At 38.9% G+C, this 12,199-nt stretch overlaps 1 pseudogene; it reads left to right on the plus strand.

The window, feature by feature from the left end:
- Positions 1 to 10,996: 10,996 nt before the first annotated feature.
- On the plus strand, positions 10,997 to 12,147 carry LOC110680408 (annotated as a pseudogene).
- The last annotated feature ends 52 nt before the right edge of the window (positions 12,148 to 12,199 follow it).

A 12,199-nucleotide genomic window follows, 5' to 3' on the forward strand; every position in this document is an offset into this window, starting at 1 on the left:
TTAATTGAATAGAGTAGTGTTTGATCCTTCGACCTTGATGCTTGCTCCTGCGGGGGCGAGCGATGAGGACAAGATCGAACAAGTCGCGCGTCGGTAGTGAAGTAGTGAAAAAGTGATCGGTTCGTTAGTAGTGTTTGATCCTTCGACCTTGATGCTTGCTCCTGCGGGGGCGTGTACTTTTGAGCACACTGTGTTGTACGGTGGGTGTCACGGATTGAAATACAATGCTTTGTAGTGGATGCCACTATGGACATAGTCAAATTTACTGCACTGCTCAGTGATTTTCACCAGATTATAGTAAACTTAACAGATTTTGTAGTCGGTTGAAAATCGTTGGTGCAGTTCTCAATTCTACCATGGATTCGGTAGATTATATTGTATATCCACTTGAATGTTGGATTATCCCGGCTATTCAGAAGACTGTTCGAAAACAGTCGTCAAAAATCGAGGGGAATCTCAATGTATTCCATCCAAACGAGACAATTTTGCGAGTGTTGTAGAAACACATAATTCGGTTAACTATACATACATTACGCGCAATAAAATATTGCCTGTTATTGAATTGTTTCATTGAACCTGTATTTTGACCACTAGAAACATTTATTACAACATTTATTTTGTTTAGGGATCATCCAAAAAATGACGTCCACCATTAGGGGGAGGGGGTGGGGTCTACGAAAGTGTGACAGTACGTGTAGAAGGTATTGGAAAAAAGCGTGACAGAGGGGGGAGGGGGGGGTCTAGAAATCTCAAAAAAAACGATGGACGTCATATTTGAATCGTCCCTTAGTGAAACATACTTTGATAAACATTCCATCCAACCACCCCTCATTTTCCGAGTCGTGCAGCCGGCAGCCGAGAGTCAACAACAGCTGTTTTGGAAATCTGACTCGACGCCCACTCTGCTGTCCTTGTTGCTCTACTTGAAAGAGTAGAGGTTCTCGTTTGCGCGCGAAAAACTTCTCGCTCGTTGATGCTGCCAAATCTGACAGCGACTGTTTCACCGACCGTTTAGAGCAACGACTGTTTCAAACGGTCGCGAACAGTTAGGAACTGAACGGTCAATACAAGAAAATTTGTTTGCGTGTACACACGGAAAAAACAGTCTACCTAATTTTTGAGTTGACTTTACCCTGAATAGGGTCCTAAAGCCCTGTCCCTATTTTAGTGCCAAACGCTTAAGTTTAGGCCAAAAACACATGTTTACTCAATTTTCTAATGTTTTCCGTTGGTTTAAGCCCAAAAAATTTTTTTTTAGATTTTGTCATATCCTTTGGCTTAAACTCAAATTTTGGGTGTATTTTGTTTTCCGTGTACCTTACGAAATGTCAGATAGGAACAACCCCAGTGGTCGAACTAAAACCCCTGTGGTGTTTTTGTCGACTAAGCGAACGTCAAACATGATCAAAAGTGTCAAGGTTCATTTAGGGATCAAATTTTTAAAATACAGTTTAAACATGATATAGCCATTATTTGAGCGGGAAAAAATTGCTAAAATAGTTACAGTAACATGCTTTTTCGTGTTATTAAATAAAAACAAGATTTCATTAAAAAATTTTAGGACCCAATTAAAGCCCAAGTAAAAATGGTGCAAAAAAACTGAAAAAGCAGTTTTCTCTTTTTAAATAGACAAATCGAAGAAAATAAAACCACACAGCTCTTTTATTTGCCAAATAAAAAGGCTGTGTGTTTTTATTTTCATCAATATGTTGTTTTTAAAAGGAGAAAACTGCTTTTTCAGTTCTGGCTGTCGTGCCATTTTCTCTTGCGCCTTAAGTATATCGATTATTCTCTCAACCCAAAATCTCTCGGTATTCTCTCTTCCCCACCAATGTTGTCATCAATAGAGAGAGCTGCCACCTACCTAATGGGGATAGTTTGGCCCAATAAACCAAAATCGACCATTTCCGTCAGATCTAACCCATAGTTCTTGTATTTTTCTTCGAAAGACAATCATTTTCAATGAATATCAACGCTCTCATATTTTGTTTACATACACTCCTGGCTGTACGCAGTGGAAGAGGACCTGGCGACCCTAAACGTTCGGGGCAACTGGAGAAGTTTCGCCCAAGACCGACGAAGATGGATCAAGGTATCAAGGTAGGTACACTCCTGATTTTCTTATAAATTTTTAAAAGCATGGATACTCACCACTTTGTCAGATAATAATCGTTGTGCGGCACAGTTGTTTCAACACTGTGGGCATTCAAAACGGAGATTTTTCCACAATGTTCAATAACATCCCTGCATTGAATGTTTGTAGACATGATGAAATGTCCAAAAACTCACCCTGATCCCACCCTACCAGCACCAGCAGCAAAACTGACTCGCTTGCCTATAAAAAAATGAGAAGAAGTTATTTTTTGATATTCATTGCCTCAAACCGTCGTCACTGGAATGATAAGGACTACCCGAAAAATGGCCATCATCGTGGCTGCATCCAGTACGAAATCCTACAAGACCACAATTTACATCGCCTTCATCTTGTTGCCTGAAACTGCTGGGGTGCCCCGCGATAGTTCTCGATATGGGTTCCGAGAAGGGTCCTGCTCGTTTCCGGTTTCGCGACCGGCGGAAAATACTGGCAAAGATTTTATTTTACTGTGCGGTAGCATATTGTTCTTATTGATCGGTAATAGATACTCAGGGGGAATCCGGGTCAAGTGAAATACCAGTCGAAGAGCTCTTGCATCCTCGACACGGGAACTCCTCCGGATTTACAGTTGGGGTCAAACGGCTTCAAAAAAGGTATTCTGACACGCAGTAAAATTTTCGTCGCCATTTTTCCATTGGCCACAATACCAAGAGAGAGCAGAACCCTTCTTGTGAACCATTCAACCGGAACACCACAGCTTCCACGGATATGAAGGATCTTGGTCGTGAAGGATTTTGTCGTGATGGTTCTCTTCCATCATCATATTATTTAGTAGAACTTTGATGATGGCAAATGTTTTAAAGATGTTTGATAACAACAAAAACGAGGAAATATTTATGCTGGCGCAATGAAAATCATGGCTTCGTTGTAGAACCTGTTATTATAGAAATTCCTACGGCCCACACAAGCAAGATGATTTTTGGGATGAATGTGGGAATCCCAGCCACTGTAGAAGTGGCATAATAGGAGGAGATGGATATTACTAGACATAGCCTCGAAACTTGAAACAAAAAAAAAATGCCAATGATTCCTGCAGTGAATGACAACTCCTTATAACAGTATGTAAACAATTCCTGCAAGGAATGTCAAAGAGGATAGTTAGTTGACCATGATGAAAGAGCAACAGAGATAGCAATATTTTTCGTGACGTCACCATGTACGAATTCGAAGAACAACATACTGTAGACCGCGGAGGAACAGCTGATCAAAATTCACCATAGCGTGAAGATAAATTCATAGGGGAAAAAGGGGTTCCTTAAAACATCGGAGAGATATAAATGATAGGGGACAGTGGGGTGAACTAGTGTGCCACCAGTTTGTCGATGTTTTTCAATAATAGAGGCTTCAAAACATATAAGTTCCTTGGGAGAGTTTGTCCAGTAAATTAAAAGAAAGCTTATGAGCAAATATTTTTTTTTTCATGGAAATGGTCTATTGATAATCGTGCAAAGCAAACCTTCCTTTCGTTCTTTGTCCACCATCACTGTAACTGGCTTATTGTCTTCGGTCGCAGACCCACCAAGCATTGTTCTTCAAACAACTTCCACCACGTTAAAATACTAAACGGTCTGATCTTTCCCAATCCGTGCACCTAGTACTAAAATTTCACAAATTTTTCACGCCACCGTGCACGCAATTCGCGCCGTTTCAACTTGGTCACCAGAACTGCTACGACGGAGATTGATGATTTGGGGACCTTTCGGATTAACCTTTGAGAAAATACTTCTTTACTTTGTACTAGTCAAATTCATACTGAATATATATTTGGTCCATCGAGTACCAACAGTGTAATGAGTGTTGATTGCAAGCACTCACTCTCACAGGTGTGAGCGCTAAAGTTAACTCCCTAAAATGGTAGTTTCTACAGCATAATTTTGTTGCGTGTATTCTTTGATTTGCGTTGAATTGTCCATTTCAATACCAGAGTCAGAATTAGGGCGAATATGAACACTAAATACATTGTCAGTAAAATCGGTTTGAAGTTCAGCGGATATAATATCAATTCTATATTATGTTTCCGATCGATTTAATCGCATGATGCATTTTTGTATGATCCATTACAATACCGTGCACCCCCGCTAATTTTGACGGTACCTCATGCAAACTATCGGGGTTCATTTTTTAATTTGAACATCTAGTCACCCTAGAAACGTGTTTCTGGTTACCTCTTTCACTGTTTTGTTTTGATTCTGCGTTCCGTTCCACGGGCGTTTCATCTCACTTCGCTCCGTCCATGAGCTAAATGACGTTTGAACCATTTTTAATCTGAACGACGTGCAAATAAGCGGGTACAGGATTAAGAAGTGTTCAGATTAAATGTGGTCAAACCAACGGGGGTACCCGGTATTACTTTTGTAACAAACCATTTGATTTTATTTTCATATTATGACAACATGTTAAAATAAATAAAAAAGCATCATGCGCCATTCATCAAAATTGAGGATTGTTGCGCCCCTCGGTTTTTCGTCTCCTTCAGTTTTGACAGCAGCGATTGCGCCTTTCTACCTCATCTTCTGTTTGACTATCATCAGTTTCGCCGTTTTGCTACGCTCTTTCACACGAACCTTCTTCACTATCGACCTTCTGCACACTCAGTTTTAAATGCGCTCTGCTGCCACACTCAATCGCAAAAAGCGCCCGGTTACCGCTGGAGGGAGGTGGGCGAAATTGACATCCAGAGTTCGTATCGAAAGAGAATATCAAATGCGCTTTTATGTTTTTCTCACTTGTTTCGTGAAAAAACGTTATTTTTAAAGAAATAGTTGTGCAGTATATGATTGTAGTTTACCAAATAAACTGTAGGTGAATAAAATTCAATTTGTTTACATTTGTCAGTTAGGCCGTTGTTCTGGTACTGTATTGATTTTACGATTACGATTTTTGAACAGCTGATTGCTTAATTTATGAATGAAATTTTGACAGAAGGCCGTGTCGTAACGTGTAAAAGTAACAGCAATATCATTCAATGTTGCCGTTTTGTAAAATACAATGTCCCCCGAAGACACCTTATTTTTCTGGCGTTACGTCCCCACTGGGACAAAGCCTGCTTCTCAGCTTAGTGTTCTTATGAGCACTCCCACAGTTATTAACTGAGAGCTTACTATGCCAATGACCATTTTTGCATGCGTATACAGCCCTGTCGTCGTTAAAATTTGAGCTTCTTAGTCGTCCCTTTTTGAGGGGCGTTGCTATAACTCAGAGGGCGCTTCTATTCCCAGGCATAGATGAAGTCGTATCATAAGAAATATCACTAATATTTTAATATATAGGGATCAACTGTGATGTAGGATATGTTGCTATGGGTTTTCGACTTTTAGTCTATACAGATAGTTAACGGAAATCCGAAAACCCTAAACACATTTTAATATATAACAATTACAAATATCACAATATCTCTATATACATTTCTAACAAATGAAAACCAATATGTATTTGCACGTATTTAGTTTGGTGTTTCATTTCTATTAAAATATGGAACAAAGGAGAGAAAGTACATTGGCTTAAACATTATTTAGTTGAAATATTTGTTTATGTAAAAAATGAAAGTTTTTTTTCCTTGTATCAATTGAATCTACCTTAACATTGACTACTGTATATGCTATTGACTATTTACTAGAGTCATACAACTAATACTATTACGATGTAATAGAAATCTCAATCCATGAAATAAACTCAGTCTTGTAGAACCTATCACTCAGTGTAAAACGAATCATCTAGCGCCAATCCGAAAGCCACATAGAACCGTTTATTTGTAACGTTTTGTGTCTGCCTCAAATTTCAATACCTTTCTCAGCATTTCGCTTTTAAAACAATATATTGTTATTGCATTCCGCTTTTTAAACAACATTGTGAAAAATTGAGCAATTGATTCCACAGTTTTCGAGTAACGACCATTTATGTTCTGGTACTGTATAAAAGCTCTTCAAAAGCATAATTTTGATAATACAACTGAATTGTATGATTTTTTAATTTGATATTGTATTTCTTTTTGTTTGACAAATTGACTAAGAACAAAATGGCATTGTACAAATATAATGTGTGCATTTAATTAGAAAATCGTTTCATTCGGTAAATATTATTGTACAGTTTTACAGCTGCTCTAACTCCAGTTTTTTTATGCTTTTTGAAGCTGATCTCAAAATTTCAAAACGAAGCGCTAACGGTGAATCACGTTTTTTTTATTTAAAAACTAGTGGTCCCGGCAAACTTCGTCTTGCCATCAAGTAGGCTGTTGATCGTCCCATACCAAATGACAGTTCCGTTCACGCTCGTTTTTTCGACTTTCCCGGTGAATATCCTATGATTTTTATACTCACAAAACACGTCGGAACCCTTAACGAACCAAAACTGAGAAAAAATCATTCGAATCCATTTACCCGTTCGGAAGCCATTTCGTGACATACAAACACCACTCCATTTTTATTTATATATAGATATAGATTCAAGATGAAGCCAAATTCAAATGGTCGCCAACATTATTCTAAATAAGACTACAAATTTCCCCTTTTTTATAACTCTTCTTAAATTTGCTAACTGTTAAGCTAGGATCCAGCAATTTGAGTCAAACAAAATGCGTCTCCTCTTAGTTTTATAAAATTCAAGCAAAACGACGCAATAACTCGGAACAATCTTTTAACGAAATATTATGCGTTTCTCTGTCATGTCAGACCAGAAAGAAATGTAGACTTGACTAAGATGCAAAGACAAGTTTTAGAGTTAAACATGAATAAATTCAAACCTTGACATTCGATGTTCGAATGTTTGATTATGTTCGTAAGTAAAGTAATATATGGTGCATACTTAGAGAAATGTATGATATTTTTTCTTAAAAACAAAAAATCAAATAATTAAGTTTATTAAGATTTTCTTGATTTTTCAAAAGCAGGACATCTAGAACGTTTGAACTTTTTTTTACATAAAGGAGAGGTGTTCTACTTCAGCAAATATATGGCCTTAATCTACAGTATTGGACAAAACATTTGCAACTTTTCGATTTTCCATACAAAATGACCAACTTTGTTAAGCTAGATATCAGTTATTTATGGACCGATTCGAATGAAACTTTCACAAAACATCAAGATATAACATGAATTTTAACATATATTTTTTGAATAATTTTTCCAATCACGAGTTTATAAGTAATAACGGTTTGACTAAAGTGTGATTTTCGACGAAAAATTCAGAACTTTTTATCTCAAAATCTGATAGCCCTAAACAAAAAACTGTCTTCAGCAAACTTAATTCATTTCGTTAAAATCTTCAACTTAGTTAAAAGATACCATGAAGCTATTCCTTCAATATGTTTAGTTATGTCATTTAATAAAAAATCGTCAAAAAAATTCACTTTAGTCAAACCGTTACTGCTTTTCAACTTGTGATTGGAAAAATCACTCAAAATAATATGTTAAAATTCAAGTTATGTCTAATATCTGTGAAAATTTCATTCAAATCGGGTCCATAAATAACTGAGATATAGTTTATCAAAGTTGGTCATTTTGTATGGAAAATCAAAAAAGTTGCAAATGTTTTGTTCCCAATACTGTATATAAATAAAAATGGCAGTGGTGTTTGTATGTCACGAAATTGCTTGAGAACGGTCCAACGGATTGCCGCAAAGATTTTCACTGTTGCACTCCTCAAGGGATGCGACGTGTTCGTGCAAAGAAAAAGTTCAGGAAAGTCGCCGGATTTATCGGGAAAACGGGAGAAGACTGAGGTGTAATTTGTATGGGAGATTTCTTGACGTTTTCCAACAGCCTACTTGATGGCAAAACGCAGTTTGCCGGGGCCACTAGTTAAAAATAAAACATCGCTGTTAAGTTGATAACAAAATCGAAAAAAGTCAACATTTTTCCTGGATTCAATATATTTCGCTATGGTTGTAGTACTATTGTAGTTTTACGTTAGATATATTAGTGAATCTTGGAATTGCCTATTATCAATTACAGATGGGTTTCAAACTAATTTCATCAAATTTAAAAACACAAATATGCTGCTCTTAATGCTCTTGATCATGAAATTTATCACCATCACATGAAAATTATTGGTCCAAAATAAAACAAGGGTATGAACTGACTATCTTAAGAACATATAAGTTGAAGATTTTTTCAGCTTTAAACTAAACCATATTTCTTCAAACTTCGAGAGTGGTCTTTAGTAAAGTTTACAAATTCCCGGGATTTGATTTCCCGGGAAACGGGAAACAAAATTACCATTTGAAAAATTTGATTGATTTTACAAGGCGTTACGATTCAACTCATTAATGTGAACTAAGGTAAAAGTATTGCAGGATATTTATAGAGCTTTGGATTTTCAATTAATGTCATACAGGGCGTTGAGATGTACCAGATCTTCATAGAATAAGGTCAAATTACTCCAGGGTGTTTGATATTGCTTATTTAACACTTTAACATGCATTGATGTTCTAAAAAGTGTTAATATTATCATGAAACAAAATCAATTACTACACAGCTTGACAATTTCGATTTGATGCCATACAGGGCATTAAGATGCATCTGATCAATGTGGACTAAGGTCAAATTACTCCAGGCCATTGATACAGCTTGAAATTTTCAATTCATGCCCTACAGATCGTTAAGTTGCACCTGATCTACATAGAATAAGGTCAAATTATTCTAAAGGGTGTTAAGATGCACCTGACCTACATAAAATAAGCTTGAATTATTCCAGGGCATTGAAAAGGCTAGAATTTCCCATTGATGTTCTTAAGATGTACCTAAACACGTGAGAAAAGAAAAAACATATCCAGAGCCTTGATATATCTTGAAAATTACGATGACATCAATCAGAACGTTAAGATGCACCTGATCTTCATTGGATCATGTCAAATTACTCCAGTGCGTTGATACTGCTAAGAAATTTCTATTGATTTCAACAGGGGCGTAAATGTTCTCCTGATCTCACAAAGATTAATATGGAATAAAGTCAAATATCTTCCAACGTTGATATAGCTTGATCGATTGATGTTATACAAAGCGTTAAGATGGTTTTGAACTACATGAAATAAGGCCAAATTACTCCAGGGCGTTGCTAAAGCTTGGAATTTTTAATTTAGTCCTACAGGGCGTGAAGATGGTACCTGATCTACATAGAATTTGAGATCAAATTACTCCAGGGACGTTGATACAGCATGGATTCTCACATTTGATGTCCTACAGGGCGTTAATATGCACCTGATCTAAGATCTCGAAGAACAAGGTCAAATTGCTCCAGGACGTCAATATTAATTGGAATTTCACAAACGATACAGGGCATTGAGGTGCACCTGATCTACGTAAGACAAAGTAAAATATAGTGGAGGGCGTTTATACATCTTGACATTTGGTCTCACAGAGGCGTTAAAATGCAACTTATATACATGAGGCAAGATTCACAATCACTCCAGGGCGTTATTGATGTCCTATAGGGCGTTTGAGATGTATTTTGATCGATATGGATTAAGTCAAATTACTCAGGGCGTTGATAGAAGCTGGGAGTTTCTATTGATACCATTGCAGGTATCAAGATGCCACTTGATTTACTTGGGGTGAAGTCAATTGAACCCAGGGCGTTTAATTGCAGCTTGATTTCTTTGAATAATGTCCAACAGGGCGTTAAGATGCAGCTGATCTATATGAGACAAATTCAAATTACCTTAGGCGTCGATACAGATTGGAGTTTTCGATAGATGTAGGGCATTGAGGTGCACTCTGATCTACGTAAGACAAGGTCCAATTTAGTCGAGGGCGTTTATACATCTTGGAATTTGTCTCACAGGGCATTAAGATGCAGCTGCTTACATGGCATGAGTCCAAATTACTCCACGGGCGTTAAATGCTTTGAACATTCAAGTGGACTTGGATTTTCTTAAAGTAAGGGTCAAGTTACTCCAAAGGCGTTGTTAAAGCATGAATTTTTAATTGATTGTCATACAGGGCGCTAGGATGCTACGGATTTATATGGGACAAAGTGAAATGACTCCAGGGCGTTGATACTGCTTGAGACTGGAATAAGGTCAAATTACTTCTTAGGGCGTTGAAAAAACCGGAAAACTTTCGATCGATGTTCTACAGGTCGATAGATATGGTGAAATTACTCTAGGGCGTTGATACAGCTCCCAAATTTCAATGATTTTCTACAGGGCGGTAATATGCCCCTGTTATATATGAAGTTCTATACGAAATAGGGCTAAAATTACTCCAGAGCGTTGGTAGGTACAGGTTGGAAATTTCGATTGATTTCTCATGGGGCGTTAGATTGTTGTGATTTCGCACATTATTTTTTATGTCTTCGGGTGAAAAATTCTAAGAAAAAATCTGAGAAAAGCTTCTTAGTCGTCGACATAACGTGACTAAGCAGGACGACACGAGGCTGTTGCGTATATCGCTGATGTAGCAGGCTACGAAGATACTCTATGCCCTGGGAAGTCGAGAAAATTTCCAACCCGAAAAAGATCCTCGACCGGTGGGATTCGAACCCACGACCCTCAGCTTGGTCTTGCTATAAGAAACTGAGCGTTTACCAACTACGGCTATCTGTCCCGAAGACACCACCCAATTTGAATTGCGCACTTTTATTAGCGCTTCTGCGTTTCTTAGAAACTTCTGCGATAGTCCAAGTATGGAAAAATGCGCAATACTGCATCACATATTTTCGAATCCTTCCGAGTTTTAGATATGCCGTTTTAAAAAAAAATATGCTTGAATCATCCTAATTTTAGTGTACTTCCGAGTAGTTTCGAACGAGCGTGTAAGCGCCCTTCAGCAACGCCCTAACTCCCAACATAAACAACGAATCCGTTACTTGACAGCGATTTTGGCGCGAAACCGATGTCCAGCCGCTGTAAAGTTATACTATTTTATGTTGCACTCACCGCAAACGGGATTCCCATCCAAAATCTGGTTCCAGCTGTTTCGCGGGGGCAATGGTCACGCGAATCCCTGTGTCGATAGTTTATTGATTAGCGCGTTTTGAATTCGAGTGCCAATGAAACCTCGGTCAGGAATCAGGAATGCACAAAATAGGCGACTACCAGCGGATCGAGAAGATTGGCGAGGGAACTTACGGAGTGGTGTATAAGGCCAAAGATGTGAACACGCAGCGGTATGTGGCCCTCAAGCGGATACGGTTGGACAGGTGAGTCCTTTGTGTGTCTTTTGAGTGGGATTTGAATCAGCTGTTCTTGAAATTGTAGTGAAACGGAGGGCGTTCCGTCGACTGCCATCCGGGAGATTTCGCTGCTCAAGGATCTCCAGCACCACTCGATTGTGGAACTGTTCGACGTAGCCGTAATGGATTCCAGCATCTACATGATCTTCGAGTATTTGGACATGGACTTGAAGAAGCTTCTGGACCGGCACAAATCCTCCTTCACGCCGAAGCTTGTGAAAAGCTACATGCACCAGATGTTGGATGCAATTGCATTTTGTCACATGCACCGAATTCTGCACCGTGATCTCAAGCCCCAGAATCTGCTGGTGGATCGTGAGGGCACCTGAAGCTGGCCGATTTCGGCTTGGCTCGTTCGTTTAACGTTCCGATGCGGACTTACACTCACGAAGTGGTCACCCTTTGTACCGGCCCGGAGATTCTCCTGGGGACCAAGTTCTACGCGACCGGGTGGACATCTGGAGCTTAGGGGCATATTCGCCGAGATGATACTGCGGAGGCCACTCTTTCCGGGGACAGCGAAATCGACCAACTGTACCGGATATTCCGGACGCGAGAAACTCCGACGAAAGCAACTGGCCCGGGTGTCCCAGCTACCGACTACAAGAGAAGTTTCCCCGCTGGACGGGCAGTCGTTCCCGAGGAGATCGCCCTGCACCAGCGAAAGACCTTCGAGCTGGCTGATGGTTTACGATCCGACGAAACGGATTTCCGCCCGGAACCCATGCAGCAGCCGTACTTCGACGATGTGGAAACTGGCCACGAGATTTGGACCCTTGAATGGAAAAAACTAACGACAGTAGAAAAAGAAAGTACTGGCGGATGTAAGTAACGTGATCGATTTTTGTGGTATCTTATCAACTCAATTCATAGTGG

Source organism: Aedes aegypti, unplaced genomic scaffold (genome assembly GCF_002204515.2).
Source record: "Aedes aegypti strain LVP_AGWG unplaced genomic scaffold, AaegL5.0 Primary Assembly AGWG_AaegL5_hic_scaff_1329_PBJ_arrow, whole genome shotgun sequence".
NCBI lineage: Eukaryota > Metazoa > Arthropoda > Insecta > Diptera > Culicidae > Aedes > Aedes aegypti.